Source organism: Arachis stenosperma, chromosome 9, assembly GCF_014773155.1.
Source record: "Arachis stenosperma cultivar V10309 chromosome 9, arast.V10309.gnm1.PFL2, whole genome shotgun sequence".
Taxonomy (NCBI): Eukaryota; Viridiplantae; Streptophyta; class Magnoliopsida; order Fabales; family Fabaceae; genus Arachis; species Arachis stenosperma.
In genome coordinates this window covers 129,858,513-129,884,354 of record NC_080385.1, presented here as the reverse complement: position 1 = coordinate 129,884,354, position 25,842 = coordinate 129,858,513, and the positions used below count along the sequence as shown (strand labels likewise).

Here is a 25,842-nt window from a genome sequence, read left to right as displayed (position 1 = left end):
GTATGTAGACACATACAAGTTTTACAATAACATGAGAGTATAGTGTGGTAGCATTTGTTACTCTGCTGATAGATCTTGCAACGGTTACACACTCTTAATTCCTCTGGTAACATTTGTTACTCTTAATTCGTTACCTCATCCGTTGTATCTAAATGCCGGTGCTAGTTAACACTGTCTAACCGTCACAAAAACATTTGAGTATGGAAAGATAGGGAGACTCGAACTCGCGACTTCTTAAATGAGTATGGAAAGATTCTGCTATTTGAGCTATAATTCATTAGCAACTTCATGACATGTTAAAGTCAGTTAAACTAGTGTGAAAGTTTGATAAAAAAAATGTGTATATTCTACTAACTCTTTTATACAGGTATTGCAGGAAAAAAAAAACTCTCTCCAAAAACATAACAAATTATAGCTACATTAATGCAATTTGAAAAGGATTGGTTCCTCCAAGAATAGAATTGTTTGCATGATTTGTTTTGATGGACAGGGTAAACACTAAAGAGAGATTTAGTAAATTAGGATTTTTTAGTCGTAGTGATAATATTTGTGTTTTATGTAAGGAGAATATTTAATTTATTCATCACTTGTTCTTTGGTTGTGAGTTTACCTAACAAGTTTGGTGTGCATGGATGGTACTCTTTGGTCAAATATAGGCCATTCCAGGGAGCTGAGTATCAAACACCACTTAGCTTTTAGAGTTGGACATGAGAGTATAATAGAAAAGAGAAGCGTAAAAAGTGGTTGATTAGGTTCTTTGCAGTAACTTAGAATATTTGGAATGAAAGAAATGATAGAATTTTTAGGAACAAAAAGACAGGTGTTGACGTCCTTATCAACAGAACCTTCTTGAGCTATAAGAAATGGTATGGTACTGACCCATTTGATTATTGATGGCAATGCCAAAGATGAAATGGATTGTTTATAAGCTATTTTTGCTGGTTCATAGATTTGTTATTTTTTTTGTATTCATATTTGTTTCTGTTGCTCCACCTTGTTGTGTTGAGCTTTTTTTTTTTTCAAAATAAAAGCTCTCAATTAACACTACTATATATATATATGATGTACATAGACTCTTGTATGAGATCGAGTTCCACTACAAAAAAATGATGAGTACCGTTAGATTTACTGTCGAAATGACGAATAAAATCCGACGTAACTAAATTACCGTCGAAAGAAATCGGACGGTATAAACCTCGCCGGTAAATAGTTACCGTCGGATTTTTTTGTCCAACGGTAATTACCGTCAGATTCTGTGATGGATTACTTATCTGAAAAATCATTTGGTTACCGGCGAATTTTTCTGACCAAGCAAAGAAAAGAAGCTAGAAGAGACTAGAGCAAAAAGAGAAGATCACATCAGAAAAAAATCACAAAAAGGAGATTTTCTTATTTATGGTTCATCAAGAAACATTGGTGCGGATTTTATAACCACAAACTAACCGGCAAGGGCATCGGGTCGTACCAAGTAGTACCTCAGGTGAATGAGAGTCGATCTCACGAGAATTGATGGACTAAGCAACAATGGTTAAGTGATTTACTTAGTTAGGCAAATAAAAAATGGTGTTTAAAGGTTCAAAAGCATTAACAGTAAATTCCGAATATCATAAAGCAAGCAGTAAACAAGTTGTGAATAATATATGGAGAAACAGTTAAGGCTTCAGAATTATCTATTTTTCGGATTGACTTTTCTTACTAACTATTTTAATCATGCAAGATTTAATTCATGACAAATTATATGTGACTAAACCCTAATTCCTTAGACCTTTTTAGTCTCCTCTAAAATTCATCAACCGCCAATTCCTTGGTCACTTAATTCCAATTAGAGGGTGAAGTTCAATTCTAATTTATATGCCACAAAAATCCTAATTACCCAAATATGAGAGGATTATATGTCACGTATCCCATTAAGTACAAATAATTAGAAATTTAGGAGAATATGTTTTCAAGCTGTTGTTCAAGTAAAGAGCTTTTCCAAGTTATACAAGAACTCAATTAGAGCCAAGGTCATAGTTCCGTTCCACCCAGATTCATAAAATAAAGAACGAAAACAATTCTTGAATTATAAATCAGTACATGAATTAAAATAGAAAAATAATAGTATCAATCCATACAATAGACAGAGCTCCTAACCTTAACAGTTGATGGTTAGTTGCTCATGGTTCAGAGAGAAAACTAAGATTCTGAAAAACTATAAAGTGCGGAATGAGGTAGAAGAGAAGAGAAGAGCGCGAAGAGCTTATTCTTTTTCCTTTTATATCTAATCCTAATTAATGTAAAATATATTTCCTAAAACTAAAATAATATCTTTTTCTAATTATAAATAAAATAAAAATTAAATCAAAATTAATTAACTTCACGCGCAGCCTTGTATGAGTGCATGGGTACCATTGGATTCATTCAGGTCAACGCTGAACTTGGAAAATCTCAAGTTCAGTGTGGATGAGGCAGTGTGCAAATTCCCTTGGCGTTCTTTGAGTCAACGCTGAACTTGAACACTACCTCATCCATGCTGAACTTGAGATTTTCCAAGTTTAGAGTGGATGAGGTAGTGTTCAAATTCCCTTGGCGTGTTGGGTTGGCGCTGAACTTGAAAAGAGCAAAGTTCAGCGTGGAGGAGGCCGTACGAAATGGAAGAAAATGGTATACTATTATATATCATTGGAAAGATCTAAAAGTTAGCTTTCTAATGCCGCTAAAATCACATAAATTGGATCTCTATAGCTCAAGTTGTTTTTGTTTGATTGAAAGGAGGTCGGGGTTGACAGCATCATTCGCTTTCTTCCCTTTCTGCTACAAGACTCCGTCAAATCCATCCGAATGCTACCTGAAATAAACGGAAATGCACACAACTCAAAGTAGCATCCATAGTGACTAAAAGATATTTAAATCTTGATTAAACTCAATAATTTAAATGCAAATTCACTAGGAAAAGATAGAGAAGATACTCACGTATCAAACATCGAAGAAATAAACTGGGCTACAAGCACTGTTCTGAAAACTATGAAGAAGGTGAAGTCAATGGTGCTCTGTTGATTATCAACGATAAAAAACAAAACTTGGAACCAAAGCAAGGACGCACGGTTCAGATTCAAGAAACAAAATGAAAAAGGTTAAAAGAGAAGATTGAAGGTATGATTGCATGTCACTGCTTCTGCCCTCCCTCTCCTCTGTCACGCCGCTGCTGCATCTGATTTTGGGAGAAGAAAACGAACGAGGTGCTAAAGCAAGTTTCAAACTTAGGAAGCTTCACTCCTCAATTAAAGGGGTGAGAGAGCACAATGTTTGGGTTTCCATAGCTCACTGATCTATCCATTCTTCTCCTTCATAGTTTTCATTGAGTATTTCTTTTTCTCAATTTAGTATGTATGAGTTTCAATGGTAAAAGACAAATTGGTGAGGTTTGTAAGTAAAAGTTATTGAGTGGTAAAAAGTAGAGAGTCAAACTTGGAGAAAAAGTCATAGTTATCTCAGAAATTCTTTGTAAGTCTTTTTGTTTTGTTGTCATAATCCTAAGAGAATTTCCTTACAAGTTGGGTTAGCACTTTATTGTTGAAAAGTTAGGATGAGTCCCTAGTCAAGTTCGGTTTGGATTAGAAATTGGACTTATCCCAAATAGGATTGGGTAGAATCTTACGGAGAATTGGCAATTGTAATATATTGATAGATAGTGAAATTCCATCACTGTTACGATGGAGATTGAATGTAGGCTATATTGCACTGAGTAGCTGAATCAAAATATATCTGTGTGTCATTCTTCTTTCTCTTCTCTGTTTCTGATTCTGCATAATAGAAGACAAAACTAAATAATCTCTTGTTTATTCTATCCTTCTACATTTCTCTATATTATACATGTATCTCTATTTTGACTTTTAACTTGTCCAGAAAAAAATATAAAATATCTCAAATCTTCTATTCAAAATAACTCAACAAAATCTAAATTTAAAAATAAATTGAGACCCAAATTTAATCCCCTATTTTCTTAATCACTAATATCCAGTAGTATTAGATTTAACTTTTGTATTGATGAGTTATATCTTAACCTTACAAATACCGATTGTTGTAACCTCTCTATTCTCTACATCGTTGATAGATATATAATAATTTATTATTTAATTATTTTAGTTCTTTTAATAAATAGTTTCATGATATGTTAGAATTAAATTATTTATTATCCTTATTTAAAAAAATAAATATAAGACCAATAATATATATATATATATATATATATATATATATATTAAGAATAATGTATTATTTTTATTCTTAATATCTAAATTAAGTCATAATTTTGTTTTTAATGTTTGGAACACTTTTTTTTTTAAACGTCTTCTTTCATCTTATTTTAGTCATCTAGATAAAATTAATTTTTTTTTATTAAAAATACCCTTTTTTCATTATAATATTTTTTAGGTAGCATAAAAAACTATAATTATAATAGTAATAGTGGCAGTTCTAATGATTAAAAGTAAAAATGACAAAAAAAATAATTAAAAAAAAAGATCATAATAAAAAGATATATTTTTAAAAGGTAAAAAATTTAAATTTTGATTAAAAAACAAAAAATAAAACAAAATAAAATATTTATTGGGATAAAATATGACATTTTAAATATTACCGACAAACTTAAAACTTAACCAAAATATTAAGGCATAAAATAGTAATTTATCCTTATATTAAAAATGTCGTATTTCTGTGGAATAAATATTTAGAAACGGGTGTTTCCATTACTATTGGTGTTGTGTTCCTTGTTCTTACCGGTCCTTTATAGGTAGGATACGAAGTCACCTGTGAACGTAACAGTTCAAACCACTAAAAAGTGTTTCCCTTAAACTCTTGAACATTTCTCATGTTGAACATAACAAAAGGATGCCAAACGTGTGCATATAGAGTAACTGCAGTTACACTATTATTTGTTAAATAATATCTACATTTTGAGGATTCACAATACATGCTAATCGCCTAATCCTATAGCTTTTAGAAATTAAAGATGTTACATAATTAAGTAATGCGTAATCTGATTTAAAAAAAATATCTCTTTTAAAATCTCTAATACTCAAATCGGTAATATTAAAAAAGGGTTAATGCTCAAATTCGTACATGAAAGATCGCGCGAGATCTTTATTTTCAACTTTTCGTCTCCGAATGATTTTTTAATCAAATTAGCCTCTGAAAGATAAATTGTAAGTCAAATTAGTCTTTCCGTCAGTTGGATGATGACGTGACACGCCACGTGATAGGTCAGTGACACGTGGTTTATTAGTCAAAATAGTTCTTGAAAATTCAGATGTAAATCATTTTCATCCCTCAAATTTTAAAAATTAGTCAAACTAGTCCTTATATATTTTTTATAATTTAAATTTATAATATTTTTTATACTACTAATTTTAATATTATTTTTTAAACCTTAATAAACAAAATTCTCTTTACATAAAATAATAAAAATAATTAAATTTTTATAAAATTATTTTATCATTTATATTTTAAAATTTTACATTTTCAAATTATAATTTTTTATGTGATTTTTTTATTTAAATGAGTTTATCAAATTATTGTTGATTATATATTTAGAAATTTAATATTTTAAATTTTACTAAATAATATAATAATTATTTTAAATTTTTAATCTTTTAAATATTTTAAAATTATAATTTTATTAATATTTAATTTATATAGTAAAATTCAATAATTGAAAAGTTGGTTTATCACTACTAGTTTATATAGGAATTGAAGTAAAATTTGTGGATTTTTTTGAATTTTGACTCTAAGTATCACTACCATTACATCTTATATGTAAGTAATACCGTAATGAAAAAAAAAAAGATGTAGTAGAAAAAAATAGTGGTATAACTTTGTTTAGGTTAACATACATAAATTTTGATTTTGAGCATATAACTTTGTTTAGGTTAATAAATACATACATTTCAATTTTAAGTATATTTATATATTCCAGCAAAATGCAATAATGTAAGAAAAATGTTTTAGAATAGAAAAGAATAGAGAAATTTTGAGAAGAATTAAAGGAGAGAGATAATTTTATTGAAAAATTTTTAAGAAGAAAAGATACAATTACTAATGTTTTGTTTGTCAATTACATTTCTATTAAAATTAGTAGTATCAAAAAAATTTCAAATTTAATATTATGAAGAAAAATAAAAAAAATTATATAAGGACTAGTTTGACTAATTTTTAAAATTTGAGGGATGAAAATGACTTACATCTGGACTTTCAAGGACTATTTTGACTAATAAAAAACTTTTTTACATGTCAAGTGACACGTGTCACTGACCTGCCACGTGGCGTGTCACGTCATCATGCCACGTGGCACTTCACGTTACACGTCATCATCCAACCGATGGAAGGACTAATTTGACTTACAGTTTATCTTTCAGGGACTAATTTGATTAAAAAAATTATTCGGGGACGAAAATGAAGATCGTGTGATTTTTTAGGAACGAATTTGAGTATTAACCCTATTAAGAAACAATAATCAAAATTATTTTATTTGATTTATATTTATACATATAATATTTATAATTATACACTTATTATATCTAAAATTATTTAATTATTCCAGTTGTAATTATGACCAAAATAAAAAATAATTTTTTTTCTTTTGTTATTTTAGATTTTTTATAAAATTCTAACATTATCGCATAAATAATTTATTTCAAAATTTAAATAATATATAAACAATAAAACTATCTAAATGTTTAAGCGTTTTCTAAATCAAGTCCTTAACCAAAAGTTCGTCGCGCTTCTTCTTTACTTTCATTATTATTATCATCATCGTCGTCGAAGTCATTCAAAATACATTTGGTGTCCAGTATAAAAATTTTTGGAGGACCACACAAACATCCCAAATATTAACACCCAACACTACAATATTTTTGGATTATGGTTACGGTGTTTTTGTCACGGTAAAAAAGCATGACCATAAAAATTTTATCGTGACAAAAAATAATCTATGGTCACGGTTTTTAAAAAAAGATAACAAAAAAAAATCTATAGTTACAGTTTTGAACGGTGACCTAAAGGGGTCTATGACCACGATTTTGGAGAGTGTCTAAAAGGGGTCTATGATCACTGTTTTTAAAAAAAGAATGACCTAACTATAATCACGGTTTTAGAGGGTAACCTAAAGGATTTTATGGTCACAATTTTAAAAGATGACCTAAAAAGATCTATAATCATATAAATTTTGGTGTGCAACACAAATTTTCAGAGGACCAAATATTGATTCATCCAATTAATAACAAAATACTTTTGTAACAAAAATTTATGTATTATGTGTACAAAATTTATGTTCTATATGATGTGTAAATATTTATGTGTTATATACAAAAATTTTTATATGATATCGATAAATTTGCGATATGAATAAGATTTTTTGTATATAAATTTTTATGTTCTATAATAGAAATATTTATTCTACAAAAGCACTGAAAAGAAAAAGTGATGACGTATGTATGCATTTATTTTATTGGACTTATTTAACTTAATTAGTTTCACTTAATTATAAAAATATTTATACATATAATATCATGGATATAAAAAAATATAAATAATTATAAACTTGAAAGAACAAAAATAGGGATGATAGAAATGTTAATAATGATATGTACGTGAACAAGTTGTTTGTTCCGCATGAAATTGTCAATATTGACCCGGCGTGCTAAAGTAGTGTTTCAATTATGAAAATGTCTATGTATGTCGACGACATGCTAGCTATAATTGGAAGGCATTGTGTCTTGTTATATTGTACAATGCATGTAAGAGTGAAATTATAGATTAGATATTTCATTATGAGAGATATTATATGCTAATATTTTTTATTAATATTAGTTAATATTTTAGATCAGTATTTTGTTTTTATATTATTAGAATTTAAATTTTAATATTTAAAATTTAAAATTTAATTTTTTGTATATAAAAATTAAAATTAATTAAATATTAACAAAAAATAATAAATTTTAATTTATCGATGATATAATATATCCCACGCGTTTACACAAAATAAAAGGGTGTGGCTGGCAGCCTATAATATCTGTTTATGCCATGCATGCATGAAAAATTGAAAATACATTTTAATTTGGACAAAATGGAAATAGTTAGAACGAAGAAGATAAACAATCAATGGATGACTGCGGTTCACTACATAGCGTATAAGGGTCAATTCAAATATTCTAAATTCCTAATAAGTTAAAATAGATCTTATGTCATCAAATACATATAGAGGGTCCTATAATGTCTGCGTTTATTTTATATATATATATATATATATATATATATATATATATATATATATATATATATATATATATATATGTGCGACTAAATGCAGCTGTCAGGCCAGATCACCATATGCCTGTCTGTCGTGTAAGTGTGTGTTTTAATATATATATATATATATATTGTGATTATATAAAATAATAAATTATTATTAGTGATAAATAATTGTTTATGAGTGACCTGAAATATTAGGATTTATTATTCTTTTAATTGTCAGTTTTTGTGATTTTTGGTCAAATTGAGTAAAAAATAGAAGGTGAGTTATAAAGACATATCAACACTTAAGTTAGAATAATATATCTCAGAAATAAGATTGTTGGGTATATAAAGATAAGAAGATGATAAATCTTTAATTGTATTTTGATTTTTAGATACGATTAGATCATTTTTTTAGAGAAATATTTATTTCCACACTTAGTTGCTATAAAGTTGATGATAATACCCTTCAAAAGTTAATAAAATTAAGTGTGCATAACGTACTTGGAGAAGCATGCGGCTCTTCTTTATTTATATTTTGCTATCTATCTTATCTCCCAGATTTTTAGGAGATAACTGATATTTGAATATCGGTTAGTGATGTGTTGATTCAGTGGGTGTTAGAATTTTGGGTCTAAGAAGAATTATTCAAGTTTTGTGGCCAGGTCACTGTTAGGCCATTAAGGTCGGAATTTGGATCCGTAACAGTGCTCCTAAATGTGGTGTGCCTAATCTTGGCGACGGCGTGTTTCCGTGGGCCTAGATGTCCATTGTCTTAATAGGTCACCTAGCAGTAAGTGGTCGCTTAGGAGTTTCTGATCCTAGAGATTGTGTGTGCACCTTTTGAAATGTCACACCAGTTAATGTAAGTGGGCTCATTTAATGCTCTCATGCTAGTTTTACCATTTTGTCCGTAGGTATTTTTGCATTTGTGTTTTTTGGAGTGCATTTGTTTGAAACTGCTTCAGTTATATTATTTTTCATTTCTTTTTAGTTTTCTCACTCTGTTTCTCTTTTTCTAATTTTCTTTTCTTAGTTTTATCATTTTTGTACCCATTTCTTTTTCAGTTTTGTCATTTTCCTCTGCTTTTTGGGCTACGCTTACCATTTCTAGGATTACATTACAATTGGTGGCGCTTTGTCGTGTCTATTTGCTGCGTTGCTTCTCCTATGATAATTTCTGTCGACCTTTGAGTAAGCATTTTAGTTTGCATTTGCTGATTCCTATTATCTTTACTGTTTTGATAGCGTAGTGGGTAGGAATGTTGGTGTGGGTGTTTTGATAGGCTAGAGGGGGTGCCATAGCCTTTCTGCCAAAAGTATGCTATGATGAGCCAAAAACTTGATATGTTTGAATCTTGGCAAGTGCACCAAATCATTTCAAGTAATATCACAGTGAATGGATATCGTTTTCATGAGGATTAAAGGATTGGGCAAACAACTCTTGATTGAATCTTACTAATTAGATCAACCGAATCTTTGCAAGAAGAAGAATGTGAATCTTGAAATAATAAAGAACAGTAAAGGAGAGTGTTGGTGTGAATGAATGAATGCTTATGAAGTTAAAGAAAGAAACAGTGAATAAAGATGTTAAGGGCTTCAGAGATATTTTACTTTTAGCGAAAGAAATTCCCGTGTTTATTTACTTTGATTCATGTAAGATACTTTCAAGACAAATCATATATAATCAAATTCTAATTTTTTGACAATTCAATTTCTCTTTAACTTATTTAATTACTAATTTCTTGGTCAATTAGTTAAGAAAAAGAGGTTAAGCACAATTCCGATTTAATGTCGCACAACTTTGAAAATATTATAACAAGCCCAGTTGAAAATTATGAGAAAGAATTTCAAGATAATTTCAATATTAAATATTTCAAAGTAATAACAGAATCTAAGACAGAATTAGAATATTTTCTAATACTTGTAACCATTAAAAATGAAGAACAAGACTCAATCTTAAAAATGTATTAATGCATAAATCAAAATAAAAGAAACAATTACATTACCAATCCATGAAAAGTCAAACAGAATTTCCAACTTTTAACAAAGGAGGTTAAGTCACTCATGATAAAGAAGAAAACTAAACTAAAGAATGAGATGCTGGATAAATTCCGATTATCATCTAATTGTGAACCATGCGTTCACTTATTCATATCCTATATTCCATCCTAGAATTCAAATTCAAAAATTAAATCTAATCTTATCTTGGGAAGGATAAGATAACTAAAACAACAATTCAAATCTAATTTGAAACTAAATCTTAAAACCAACTCTTCTATTTCTAAAAGAAGTTAATGATAACTAATCATTCAAATCTTGAATCTTTGGGCTGGATTAGAGCTTTCTAGGAAAAGACCATGGGCTTGGTGCTGGGCTTGATTCGTTAGTGCCAGACTTCACTGCATTTGAGGACCCTTGGGAGTGAGAATTCACGTTGAAGTTGTGCTCCAAGTTTGGGCACTGGGCACCCAGCATGCTGAAAATCCTCTAAAGTTGGGTGTCCACTCTTGGTGCCAGATTTGAGCACTCCAAGTCCATTGAAGGCGCTAGGCGTTGCTGAACTTGAAGCTGAGCACCACCTTTGGGCGTGATGCGCGAGCATCTTATAACATTTTTCTAGTTGTTTTTATATTATTTTTTGTTAGATTTTATTAAGTTTTATTATATTTTTGTACAAAATTCACCTTTGGATGCTACTTTGAGTTTTTCTTGTGATTTTATGGTTTTAGGTGAAATTCGGAGCAGTTGGAGAATCCTAGAGCAAGAGACAAAAATGCTGTCAGCTCCCCCTTGGGTGCTGAACGCCCAACCTGGCATTCAACGCCAGTAAGGGGGCTAGAGTCAGAAGCGCACACTCCCTCTTGGACGTTCAATGCCCAATCCTGGTGTTGAACGCCAGCTTGCTGTCCGTTTCACATGCTATTGGGCCTTCTTCGGCTTATCTTATCTTATCTTTGTAATTTTTATTTCTTTAATAATACCTTTTAGATTTAGCATTTATTATTAGGTTAGTATTAATAGGAGGAGATCCATTAGGTTTAGAGAGATCTTCTTCCTCCGCACTTCTAAGAACCCTGTTTACTCTGTAAGTTATGAGCAACTAAACCTCGGATAAAGTATGGACTATTATACATTGCTGGAAAGCCCAGGATGTCTACTTTCCAACGCCGTTGAGAGCGCGCCAATTGGGCTTCTGTAGCTCCAGAAACCCACTTCGAGTGCAGGGAGGTCAGAATCCAACAGCATCTACAGTCCTTTTCAGCCTCTAAATCAGATTTTTGCTCAGATCCCTCAATTTCAGCCAGAAAATACCTGAAATCACAGAAAAACACACAAACTCATAGTAAAGTCCAGAAAAGTGAATTTTAACTAAAAAATAATAAAAATATACTAGAAACTAACTAAATCATACTAAAAACATACTAAAAACAATGCCAAAAAGCGTATAAATTATCCGCTCATCACAACACCAAACTTAAATTGTTGCTTGTCCCCAAGCAACTGAAAATCAAAATAGAATAAAAAGAAGAGAATATACTATAGACTCCAAAATATCAAAGAAACATAGTTCCAATTAGATGAGCGGGACTAGTAGCTTTTTGCTTCTGAACAGTTTTGGCACCTCGATTTATCCTTTGAGGTTCAGAATGATTGGCATCCATAGAAACTCAAGATTCAGATAGTGTTATTGATTCTCCTAGTTAGGTATGATGATTCTTGAACACAGCTACTTTATGAGTCTTGGCCGTGGCCCAAAGCACTCTGTCTTCCAGTATTACCACCGGATACATACATGCCACAGACACATAATTGGGTGAACCTTTTCAGATTGTGACTCAGCTTTGCTAGAGTCCCCAATTAGAGGTGTTCAGGGTTCTTAAGCACACTCTTTTTACCTTGGATCACGACTTTAACCGCTCAGTCTCAAGTTTTCACTTGACACCTTCACGCCACAAGCACATGGTTAGGGACAGCTTGGTTTAGCCGCTTAGGCCAGGATGTTATTCCTGTAGGCCCTCCTATCCACTGATGCTCAAAGCCTTGGATCCTTTTTATTACCCTTGCCTTTTGGTTTAAAGGGCTATTGGCTTCTTCTACTTGCTCTTTCTTTTTCTCTCTCTTTTTTTTTCATTTTTTTTAATACACTGCTTTTTCTTGCTTCAAGAATCAATTGATGATTTTTCAGATCCTCAATAACAGTTCTCCTTTTCCATCATTCTTTCAAGAGCCAACAATTTTAACATTCTTAAAACAACAAATTCAAAAGACATATGCACTGTTTAAGCATTCATTTAGAAAACAAAAAGTATTGTCACCACATCAAACTAATTCAACTAGTTTCAGAGATAAATTCGAAATCCTGTACTTCTTGTTCTTTTGTGATTAAAGCATTTTTCATTTAAGAGAGGTGATGGATTCATAGGACATTTATAGCTTTAAGACATGAATTTTAAATTTTATTAATCATGAATTAAGAACAAAACTTAGAAATAGATATAAGATATGACTAAAACAAAAAATTTAAATAGGCTCCTAATGATAGAGGTTATCATAGAGTTAGGACTCAACAACCTTGATTTTGAGAAGTGGATGCTCCCTCAACTCGAGGGGAGAGCTTTTGGCGTTTCATCTCTTGAAGTTCACGCCCCTGCTTCTCTTGTTCCTTCAGCAATTTGCAGAGCATGCAGTTCTGATTCTGCTGTTCTTCCTTAAGTTGCTCCATAGTTTCTTGCAACTTGGTGATAGATGCTTCTAGGCTGGTCCAGTAGTCAATTTCAGGAAATTCAGGGAGGAACTCCTGCGCCCTCTTTTTGATAGAGTTGTCTTGCATTTGTCCTTTCATTGACTTCTTGGTGATTGGATGTTCAATGAGTATGAATTCATCTACTCCCATCTTGACCCCAGCCTTTTTACAGAGCAAAGAGATCAAGCTTGGGTACGCCAGTTTGACTTCAGTGGAATTCTTGTTTGCAATTGTGTAGATCTCACAAGCAATCAGATGATGAACCTCCACTTCTTTTCCAAGCATAATGCAATGAATCATCACTGCTCTCTTGATGGTAACCTCAGAACGGTTGCTAGTGGGTAATATGGAACGCCCAATAAAGTCTAGCCAACCTCTTGCAATTGGTTTGAGGTCTCCCATCTTGAGTTGGTTTGGGACACCTTTTGAATTGGTTATCCATTTAGTTCCAGGGAGGCATATGTCCTCTAGAACTTGGTCCAACCCTTTATCTGCTCTCACCATCCTCCTATTAAAGGATTCAGGATCATCATGCAGTTGAGGTAATTTGAAGACCTCTCTTATTTTGTCCTGATGGAAGTAAATAATTCTCCCTCTGACCATGGTTCTGTAGGTATGAAAAGCAGTTCCAGTCATTCTCTGGTTATCTGTCAGCCACAGATTTGAGTAGAATTCCTGAACCATGTTCCTTCCAACCTTTATCTCAGGGTTGGTTAGAACTTCCCATCCTCTATTTCGGATTTGCTCTTGGATCTCCGGATATTCATCTTCTTTCAGATTGAATTTGACTTCCGGGATCACTGACCTCAGACCCATTATTTTGTGGTAATGGTCTGCATGTTCTTTGGTTAAGAACTTCTCTTGACTCTAAACATCCTTTGGATTATTCTCTTTTTTGCCTCTTGAATTGGTTTGTTTTCCTCTAGGAGCCATGATCTTGATAAATCTTGGCCTAGTGATCACGGAAAGCACACCAAACTTAGAGGTTTGCTTGTCCTCAAGCAAAAGAAGGCAAAGAGGGGAGAGAGAAGGAGAGCAAATTCGAATGGTGTGGGGAAGGAGGGTGGCCGAATGTGTTTAAATAGGAGAGGAGGAGAAATATTCGAAAATTTGAAGGAGATTTGAGAAGATATGGAAAAAATTTGAGGAGATAATTGAGTTTTTTGAAAGAGTCTAGGAAAGAATTTGAAATAGATTTGAAGAAGATTCTAATTTTTGAGATTGGGGGGTGAATAATGAAAATTTGTAATGTGTTTATGGAGAAAGATATGGATCAAAACAAGAAATTTTGAAAAAAATTAAAGTGGGAAACAAAATCTCCTCCCCCTGCCTTTCTGGCGTTAAACGCTTAGAATGGTATCCATTCTGGCGTTTAACGCCCACTTGGTGGCCTATTTGGGCGTTTAACGCCCAGCCAGGTATCCTGGCTGGCGTTAAACGCCAGAAATCCCTTTATCACTGGGCGTTTTGCTAAACGCCCAGGATGCTACACACCTGGCGTTAAACGCCTAGAATGGTGCCCATTCTGGCGTTTAACGCCCAAAATGGCACAATTACTGGCGTTAAACGCCCAGAATGCCCCTTACTGGCGTTTTTTCGCCAGTAAGCTATTTTTCTCTGCTTTTTTGCACTGAATCCTTCTGTAACTCTGTGAATTCCTTCAATTTTAATAATTGCCTTTAGGAATATGTATCAAACCTTGATTAGACAGAACTGATGCCCTTCTAATCACTGGGTTGCCTCCCAGTAAGCGCTTCTTTACCGTCTTTAGCTGGACCTTCACTGAAAATCACTCAAGTCTCAGTTTTGAGCATTCTTGCTCAAAATTGCTTTCAAGATAATGCTTGATCCTCTGTCCATTGACAATGAACTTCTTGTCAGAATCATTATCCTGAAGCTTAACATATCCATATGGTGATACTCCTGTAATCACATATGGACCCCTCCAGCGGGACTTAAGCTTTCCTGGAAACAATCTGAGCCTAGAGTTGAAGAGCAGGACCTTTTGTTCTGGCTCAAAGACTCTGGATGACAATTTCTTGTCATGCCATTTCTTTGCCTTTTCCTTATAGATTTTTGCATTTTCAAAGGCATTGAGTCTGAATTCCTCTAGCTCATTTAGCTGGAGCAATCTTTTTTCACCAGCTAACTTAGCATCCATGTTTAGGAATCTGGTTGCCCAGTAGGCTTTATGTTCCAGTTCCACGGGCAGATGACAGGCCTTCCCATACACTAGTTGGTATGGAGAGGTTCCTATAGGAGTCTTGTATGCTGTTCTGTATGCTGTTCTGTATGCCCACAGAGCATCATCCAAGCTCTTTGCCCAATCCTTTCTACGGGCAATAACAGTCCGTTCCAGAATTCTTTTGAGCTCTCTGTTGGAGACCTCAGCTTGCCCATTTGTCTGTGGGTGATACGGAGTTGCTACTTTGTGGCTAATTCCATATCTAACCATAGCAGAGTACAGTTGTTTATTGCAGAAATGAGTGCCCCCATCACTGATCAGTACTCTGGGAACACCAAACCTGCTGAAGATGTGTTTCTGGAGGAATTTCAGCACGGTCTTAGTATCATTATTGGGTGTGGCAATTGCTTCCACCCATTTAGATACATAGTCTACTGCCACTAGAATATAAGTGTTTGAATATAATGGTGGGAAGGGGCCCATGAAGTCAATTCCCCATACATCAAATAATTCAATCTCTAAGATCCCTTGCTGAGGCATGGCGTAACCATGAGGCAAGTTACCAGCTCTTTGGCAACTGTCACAGTTACGCACAAACTCTCAAGCATCTCTATAGAGAGTAGGCCAGTAGAATCCACATTGGAGGACCTTGGTTGCTGTTCGCTCACCTTCAAAGTGTCCTCCATATTGTGATCCATGGCAATGCCACAGGATTCTTTGCGCTTCCTCTCTGGGTACACATCTGCGGATTATTCCGTCTGCACATCTCTTAAAGAGATAAGGCTCATCCCATAGATAGTACTTGGCATCAGAAATCAATTTCTTTCTTTGCACTCTGCTGTACTCCTGGGGTATGAACCTCACAGCTTTATAATTTGTAATATCTGCAAACCATGGAGCTTCCTGAATGGCAAAGAGTTGCTCATCTGGGAAGGTCTCAGGGATCTCAGTAGAAGGGAGGGACGCCCCAGCTACTGGTTCTAGTCGGGACAGATGATCAGCTACTTGGTTCTTTGTCCCTTTTCTGTCTCTTATCTCTATATCAAACTCTTGCAGAAGCAATACCCACCTTATGAGCCTGGGTTTTGAATCCTGCTTTGTGAGTAAGTACTTAAGAGCAGCATGGTCAGTGTACACAATCACCTTTGATCCTACTAAATAGGATCTAAATTTGTCAATGGCATAGACCACTGCAAGTAACTCTTTTTCTGTGGTTGTGTAGTTCTTCTGTGTGTCATTTAGAACACGGCTAGCATAATAAATGATGTGCAGAAGCTTGTTATGCCTCTGTCCCAACACTGCACCAATGGCATGGTCACTGGCATCACACATTAATTCGAATGGTAATGCCCAGTCTGGTGCAGAGATGACTGGTGTTGTGACCAGCTTAGCTTTCAGGGTCTCAAATGCCTGCAGACACTGTGTGTCAAACACAAATGGTGTGTCAGCAGCTAGCAGATTGCTTAGAGGTTTTGCAATTTTCGAAAAATCCTTTATAAACCTTCTGTAGAATCCTGCATGTCCCAGAAAGCTTCTGATTGCCTTAACATTGGCAGGTGGTGGTAATTTTTCAATTACTTCTACCTTTGCCTTATCCACCTCTATTTCCCTGCTTGAAATTTTGTGCCCAAGGACAATTCCTTCAGTCACCATAAAGTGACATTTCTCCCAGTTTAAAACCAGGTTAGTCTCTTGGCACCTTTTCAGGACAAGTGCTAGGTGGTTAAGACAGGAGCTGAATGAATCTCCATATATTGAGAAGTCATCCATGAAGACTTCCAGGAATTTCTCTACCATATCAGAGAAGATGGATAGCATGCATCTCTGAAAGGTGGCAGGAGCATTACACAGACCAAAAGGCATCCTCCTGTAGAAAAATACGCCAGAAGGGCAAGTGAATGCTGTTTTCTCTTGGTCCTGAGGATCTACTGCAATTTGGTTGTAGCCTAAATAGCCATCCAAAAAGCAATAATAATCATGCCCAGCTAGTCTTTCTAGCATTTGGTCTATGAACGGCAAAGGAAAATGATCCTTTCTGGTGGCTGTATTGAGCCTTCTGTAGTCAATACACATGCGCCACCCTGTGACTGTTCTTGTAGGAACCAGTTCATTTTTTTCATTATGAACTACTGTCATGTGATGAGCGGATAATTTGTATACTTTTTGGCATTGTTTTTAGTATGTTTTTGATATCTTTTAGTTAGATTTTAGTATATTTTTATTAGTTTTTATTTAAAATTCACTTTTCTGGACTTTACTATGAGTTTGTGTGTTTTTCTGTGATTTCAGGTATTTTCTGGCTGAAATTGAGGGACTTGAGCAAAAATCTGATTCAGAGACCAAAAAGGACTGCAGATGCTGTTGGATTCTGACCTCCCTGCACTCGAAGTGGATTTTCTGGAGCTACAGAAGCCCAATTGGCGCGCTCTCAACGGCGTTGGAAAGTATACATCCAGGGCTTTCCAGCAATATATAATAGTCCATACTTTATCCAAGATTTGATGGCCCAAACCCGCGAAGCAATCCGGCCTCAGAAATTCCAGCGTTAAACGCCGGAACAGGATTAAAAGTTGGAGTTAAACGCCCAAACTGGCATGGGAGCTGGCGTTTAACTCCAGAAAACGTCTCTATACGAATTTCCTTGATTGCTCAGCCCAAGCACACACCAAGTGGGCCCGGAAGTGGATTTTTATGTCATTCACTCATCTATGTAATAGTTTTCTATAAGTAGGACCTTTTACTATTGAGTCAGAGAGTCTGGGGAGACGACATCTGAGTAGCTATCTTTGTTTTATGCTATCTTAGACCTTTGGGAGGCTGGCCATTCGGCCATGCCTAACCTTTGTTCTTATGTATTTTCAACGGTGGAGTTTCTACACACCATAGATTAAGGGTGTGGAGCTCTGCTGTACCTCGAGTATTAATGCAATTACTATTGTTCTTCCATTCAACTCCGCTGTTCTTTATCTAAGATATCACTTGTTCTTCAACCTATGAACAAGATGACTGACAACCATTCTTGTTCTACAAGCATTCAAGGCTTTAGTGAATATCTCTTGGATTTCTGATTGCATGACGCATGGTTGATCGCCTGACAACCGAGTGCTCGTCTGACAAACGAGCCAGCCATTCCATGAGATCAGAGTCTTCGTGGTATAGGCAAGAACTGATGGCGGCATTCAAGAGAATCCGGAAGGTCTAACCTTGTCTGTGGTGTTCTGAGTAGGATTCAATGACTGAATGACTGTGACGTGCTTCAAACCTGTAACCTACTGGGCGTTAGTGACAGACGCAAAAGAGTGATTCTATTCCGGTAGGGGAGGGAACCAAACCGGTGATTGGCGGCACTGTGACAGAGTGCTCTGCATTAGCTTTCACTGCGCGGATGGGAGGTAGCTGCTGACAACAGTGAGACCCTACACAAGTTTGCCATGGAAAGGAGTAAGAAGGATTGGATGAAGACTGTAGGAAAGCAGAGAGACGGAAGGGAAGGCATCTTCATACACTTGTCTGAAGCTCATACACCAATGATATACATAAGTATCTCTATCTTTACCTCTTCTGTTATTTTCGTTCATCATCATCATATACATTTGAGTCTGCCTGACTAAGATTTACAAGATGACCATAGCTTGCTTCAATACTAACAATCTCCGTGGGATCGACCCTTACTCACGTAAGGTTTTATTACTTGGACGACCCAGTACACTTGCTGGTTAGTTGTGCGAAGTTGTGTAATGCCATGGTATTAGGCGCACCAAGTTCTTGGAGCCATTACCGGGGATTATTTGAGTTGTGAAAAAGTATTGTTCACAATTTCGCGCACCAAGTTTTTGGCGCCGTTGCCGGGGATTGTTCATGTTTTGAGCAAGCTTGTGGTAACATCAGATGCCAAGATCCGGCAACAACATCAAGTTCTTGGTGTTATTGCCCGGGATTGTTTAGGCTGGACAACTGACGGTTCATCTTGTTACTTAGATTAGGTATTTTTTTTCGAAATTCTTGAAGGTGAATTCTAGAGTTTCATGATGATTTGTTGAAATCTGGCTGGCTGAGAAGCCATGTCTAATCTGATTGGACCGAGGTTTCAACTTATCACCACAAGAGCTTGTTGATTTCGTATCAATCTTGCTCTTGGAGCAGTGATTTGCTAAGATTTGGCTGACCTTTGGTCATGTCTAGTGTTTTGGACCGAAGCTTTCCTTGGAAGCTTGGCTGGCTGTGAAGCCATGTCTAATTCCTGGACCGGAGTCTTAGACTAGCATTGCACTGATTCCTGGAATTCTCATTAAGAATTTTGATGCCTTTTCCACTTAATTTTCGAAAAACACAAAAAAAAAATTTTATAAAACCATAAAAGACCAAAAAGATTTTATGTTTCTTGTTTGAGTCTAGAGTCTCATCTTAAGTTTAGTGTCAAATGCATGTTTTTGTTATAATTTTCGAATTCATGCATATATTTCTTGTTTTGATCTTTGAATTCTATTGACTTGAAGTATTTTGTGTGTCTCATATGCATTCTCATATTGTTAGTGTCAGTAGTGCACAAACTGCTAAGTTTGGTGTCTTGCATGCATTGTTATTTGATCCTTGTTGCATTTTGATTAATAGAAAAATCCAAAAAATATTTTTAATTTGAGTCTTTTCAAGTCAATGATACAAGGAATTGAAGATTCAGAACCAACTGCAGAGGAATTATACAGAAAAAGCTGAGCATTCAAAAATGCCCAGTGAAGAAGGCAGACTGGCGTTTAAACGCCAGCCAGGGCACCTGGTTGGGCGTTTAACGCCCAAAAGGGGTGCATTTTGGGCGTTAAACGCCAGAATGTATACCATTCTGGGCGTTTAACGCCAGGATGGTGCCAGGGGGAAGATTTTGTTTTCAAAATCAATTTTTCTTAGTTTTTCAAATCAAATCTTTTTCAAATCAAATCTTTTCAATCAATGTTTTCAAATTCAATTTCTTTCCTTTTAAAAAGATACTTACCAACAATTAATGATTTGATTGAACATCACAGATTGTTGCCTTTTCTGTTGAGAGAGGTTTAAATGTTTCAATCATGTCTTTTCTTGTTAGGCAAGTCATCAATTTTCAAAATCATATCTTTTCAAATTGTTTTCAAATCATATCTTTTAAAAATGTTTTCAAATCATATCTTCTCAATCACATCTTTTTAAACCCATAACTTTTCAATTAAATCTTTTTAACCACATCTTTTTCAAAATAGTTCTCAATCAAATCTTTTTAATTTCTAATTTCAAAATCTTTTTCAAAAATCACTTATCTCTTTTCCACTTTGATTTTCGAAAATCAATTAACATTTTTCAAAATGTTTTCAAATTTTTTTAATTGAATTTTCGAAAATTCTCTTCCCTCCTTCCCACATCCTTCTATTATGGAGTACTACTCCTTCTAAATGCACAATTCGAATTTTATCTATTAAAATTCGAATTCTCCTTCTCCTTCTTCTTACTATTTCTCTTTTCCTCTGACATTTCAAGGAATCTCTATACTGTGACATAGAGGATTCCACATTCTCTTCTTCTTTTCTATTTCTTATGAGCAGAAGCAGAGACAAAGGCATTCTTGTTGAAGCTGATCCTGAACCTGAAAGGACCTTGAAGAGAAAGCTAAGAGAAGCCAAAGCACAACTCTCTTTAGAGGGCTTGACCGAATTCTTCAAGGGAGAAGACATGGCAGCCGAAAACAACAACAATGCCAACAATGCAAGGAAGGTGCTTGGTGACTTTACTGCACCTACTCCTGATTTCTATGGGAGAAGCATCTCTATCCCTGCCATTGGAGCAAACAACTTTGAGCTAAAGCCTCAATTAGTTTCTCTAATGCAACAGAATTGCAAGTTCCATGGACTTCCAATGGAAGATCCTCATCAGTTTTTAGCTGAGTTCTTGCAAATCTGTGACACAGTCAAGACTAATGGGGTTAACCCTGAGGTCTATAGGCTGATGCTATTCCCTTTTGCTGTAAGAGACAGGGCTAGAATATGGTTGGATTCTCAACCTAAAGAAAGCCTGGACTCTTGGGAAAAGCTAGTCAATGCCTTCTTGGCAAAATTCTTTCCACCACAAAGATGGAGTAAGCTTAGAGTGGAAGTCCAAACCTTTAGACAAAAGGATGGAGAATCCCTCTATGAAGCTTGGGAAAGATACAAACAATTAATCAGGAGATGTCCTTCAGACATGCTTTCTGAATGGAGCATCATAGGTATTTCTATGATGGTCTCTCTGAACTATCCAAGATGTCTTTGGATAGCTCTGCAGGAGGATCTCTTCATTTGAAGAAGACGCCTGCAGAAGCTCAAGAACTGATTGAAATGGTTGCAAATAACCAATTCATGTACACTTCTGAAAGGAATCCTGTGAACAATGGGACTGGTCAGAAGAAAGGAGTTCTTGAGATTGATGCTCTGAATGCCATATTGGCTCAGAACAAAATATTGACTCAACAAGTCAATTTGATTTCTCAAAGTCTGTCTGGAATGCAAAATGCACCAAACAGTACTAAGGATGCTTCATCTGAGGAAGAAGCCTATGATCCTGAGAACCCTTCCATGGAAGAGGTGAATTACCTAGGAGAACCCTATGGTAATACCTATAATTCTTCATGGAGAAATCACCCAAACCTCTCATGGAAGAATCAAGAGAGACCTCAACAAGGTTTCAATAATAATGGTGGAAGAAACAGGCTTAGCAATAGCAAGCCTTTTCCATCATCTTCTCAGCAACAGACAGAGTTCTAAGCAGAATAATTCTGACTTAGCAACCATGGTCTCTGATCTAATAAAGACCACTCAAAGTTTCATGAATGAAACAAGATCCTCCATTAGAAACTTGGAAGGACAAGTGGGTCAGCTGAGCAAGAAAATTACTGAACTTCCTCCAAGCACTCTCCAAGTAACACTGAAGAAAATCCAAAAGGAGAGTGCAAAGCCATCAATATGGCCGAATTCTGGGAGGAAGAAGAGGCAGTGAACGCCACTAAGGAAGACCTCAATGGGCGTGCACTGGCCTCCAGTGAGTTCCCCAATGAGGAACCTTGGGAATCTGAGGCTCAAACTGAGACCATAGAGATTCCCTTGGACTTACTACTGCCTTCATGAGCTCTGATGAGTATTCTTCCTCTGAAGAGGATGAGTATGTCACTGAAGAGCAAGTTGCTAAATACCTTGGAGCAATCATGGAGCTAAATGACAAGTTATTTGGAAATGAGACTTGGGAAGATGAACCTCCCTTGCTCACCAAAGAACTGGATAACTTGTCTAGGCAGAAACTGCCTCAAAAGAGGCAGGATCCTGGGAAGTTTTCTATACCTTGTACCATAGGCACCATGACCTTCAAGAAGGCCTTGTGTGACTTAGGGTCAAGTGTAAACCTCATGCCCCTCTCTGTAATGGAGAAATTAGGGATCTTTGAGGTGCAAGCTGCAAAAATCTCACTAGAGATGGCAGACAACTCAAGAAAACAAGCCTATGGACTTGTAGAGGATGTTCTGGTTAAGGTTGAAGACCATTACATCCCTACTGATTTCATAATCCTAGAGACTGGGAAGTGCATGGATGAATCCATCATCCTTGGCAGACCATTCCTAGCCACAGCAAAGGCTGTGATTGATGTTGATGGAGGAGAGTTGATCATTCAAGTGAATGAAGAATCCATGGTGTTTAAGGCCCAAGGATATCCCTCTATCATCATGGAGAAGAAGCATGAAGAGCTTCTCTCAAAACAGAGCCAAACAGAGCCCCCACAGTCAAACTCTAAGTTTGGTGTTGGGAGGCCACAATCAAACTCTAAGTTTGGTGTTGAAACCCCACATTCAAACTCTAAGTTTGGTGTTGGGAGGTTTCAACAAGGTTCTGAGCATTTCTGAGGCTCCATGAGAGACCTCTGTCAAGCTAGTGACAGTAAAGAAGCGCTTGTTGGGAGGCAACCCAATGATTTATAATTAATTATTTTCTTTGTTATTTTATCTTTTTGTAGGTTGATGATCATAAGAAGTCATAAAAATAATGAAAAAAAGCAAAAACAGAATGAAAAACAGGAAGAAAAACAGCACACCCTGGAGGAAGAAGCTGCTGGCGTTCAAACGCCAGTCAGCCTAGCAGATGGGCGTTTAACGCCCAGTCTGGCACCTTTCTGGGCGTTTAACGCCAGAAAGGGGCACCAAACTGGCGTTAAACGCCAGTAAAGGTATAAAACCTGGCGTTAAACGCCAGGAATGGGCACCAGCCCGGCGTTTAACGCCAGAATTGGCCCAAAACGTGGATTTTGGTGCCAATTGGTGCAGGGATGCCTTTTCCTTGACACTACAGGATCTGTGGACCCCACAGGACCCTACTACAGGATCTGTGGACCCCACAGGACCCTACCATCACTCTCTCTCTTCTTCCCCATTCACCAATCACCTCAACACCTATCAAATCCCATCTTTCTCTTCACCACTCACATCCATCCTTCATAAAACCCCACCAACCTCACACTTCAAATTCAAACCACTTTCCCTCCCAAACCCACCCTCAAATGACCGAACTTTCATCCCCCTCTCTCCTATATAAACCCCTCTTTACACCCTTCATTTCCACACAACCTAAACACCACTTCTTCCCCCTTTGGCCGAATACACCTCCATCTCCCTCTTCCTCATTTCTTCTTCTTCTACTCCCTTCTTTCTTCTTTTGCTCGAGGACGAGCAACATTTAAGTTTGGTGTGGTAAAAGCGTTGCTTTTTTCGTTTTTCCATAACCATTATGGCACCAAAGGCCGGAGAAACCTCTAAAAAGAGGAAAGGGAAGGCAAAGGCTTCCACCTCCGAGTCATGGGAGATGGATAGATTCCTCTCAAAGGTGCATCAAGACCACTTCTATGAAGTTGTGGCCTTGAAAAAGGTGATCCCCGAAGTCCCTTTTTCACTCAAAAGGGTGAATATCCGAGATCCGCCATGAGATCCGAAGAAGAGGTTGGGAAGTACTTACCAACCCCATTCAACAAGTCGGAATCTTGATGGTTCAAGAGTTCTATGCCAATGCATGGATCACCAAGAACCATGACCAAAGTGTGAACCCGAATCCAAAGAATTATCTCACTATGGTTCGGGGGAAATACTTGGATTTCAGTCCGGAGAGTGTGAGGATGGCGTTCAACTGCCCATGATGCAAGGAGATGACATCCTTACACTAGAAGGGTCAACTTTGATCAAAGGTTGGACCAAGTCCTCACAGTCATATGTGAAGAGGGCGCACAATGGAGGCAAGACTCAAGAGGAAAGCCGGTTCAATTAAGAAGGCATGACCTCAAGCCCGTAGCTAGAGGATGGTTAGAGTTCATACAACGCTCAATCATTCCCACTAGCAACCGGTCCGAAGTGACCATAGACCGGGCCATCATGATCCATAGTATCATGATGAGAGAAGAAATAGAAGTTCATGAGGTTATAGCTCAAGAACTCTATAAAGTGGCGGACAAGACCTCCACTTTGGCAAGATTAGCCTTTCCTCATCTCATTTGTCACCTCTGTTATTCAGTTGGAGTTGACATAGAGGGAGACACCCCATTGATGAGGACAAGTCCATCACTAAACAAAGGATGGAGTACACAAGGGAGCCCTCTCATCATGAGATCCCTGAGACACCTCAAGGGATGCATTTTCCTCCATACAACTATTGGGAGCAACTGAACACCTCCCTAGGAGAATTGAGTTCCAACATGGGACAACTAAGGGTGGAGCACCAAGAACACTCCATCATCCTTCATGAGATTAGAGAAGATCAAAGAATCATGAGGGAGGAACAACAAAGACAAGGAAGAGACATTGAGGAGCTCAAGCACTCCATAGGACCTTCAAAAGCAAGGAAGAGCCGCCATCACTAAGGTGGACCCATTCCTTGATTTCCTTGTTCTTTATCTCTCTGTTTTTCGAATTCTATGCTTTATGCTATCCATGTTTGTGTCTTATGATCATTAGTGTCTTAGTGTCTATGCCTTAAAGTTATGAATGTCCTATGAATCCATCACCTTTCTTGAATAAAAATGTGCTTAATTGAAAAAGGAAGAATTGCATGAATTTTGAATTTTATAATAGTTTAATTATTTTGATGTGGTGGCAATATTTTTGTTCTCTGAATGTATGCTTAAACAGTGCATATGTATCTTGAATTTGTGGTTCATGAATGTTGGCTCTTGAAAGAATGATGAAAAAGGAGACATGTTACTGAGGATCTGAAAAATCAATAAAATGATTCTTGAAGCAAGAAAAAGCTATTCAAAAAAAAAAAAAAAAAAAATCGAAAAAAAAAATCGAAAAAAAAAAGAAAGAAAAAGAAAGAATAAGAGTTGTGATCCAAGGTAAATAAGAGTGTGCTTAAGAACCCTGGACACCTCTAATTGGGGACTTTAGCAAAGCTGAGTCACAATCTGAAAAGGTTCACCCAATTATGTGTCTGTGGCATGTATGTATCCGGTGGTAATACTGGAAGACAGAGTGCTTTGGGCCACAGCCAAGACTCAATAAATAGCTATGTTCAAGAATCATCATACTTCACTAGGAGAATCATTAACACTATCTGGACTCTGAGTTCCTAAAGAAGCCAACCATTCTGGATTTTAAAGGAGAGATTGAGATGCCAAA

General features: G+C 36.0%; 1 non-coding gene across 1 annotated transcript; it reads right to left on the bottom strand.

Annotated features, from left to right (window-relative positions):
- Positions 1-21,299: 21,299 nt before the first annotated feature.
- Positions 21,300-21,407, bottom strand: LOC130953570 (small nucleolar RNA R71). Its single transcript, XR_009075740.1, has one exon. It is a non-coding gene; the product is annotated as a small nucleolar RNA R71 (small nucleolar RNA).
- Positions 21,408-25,842: the final 4,435 nt, after the last annotated feature.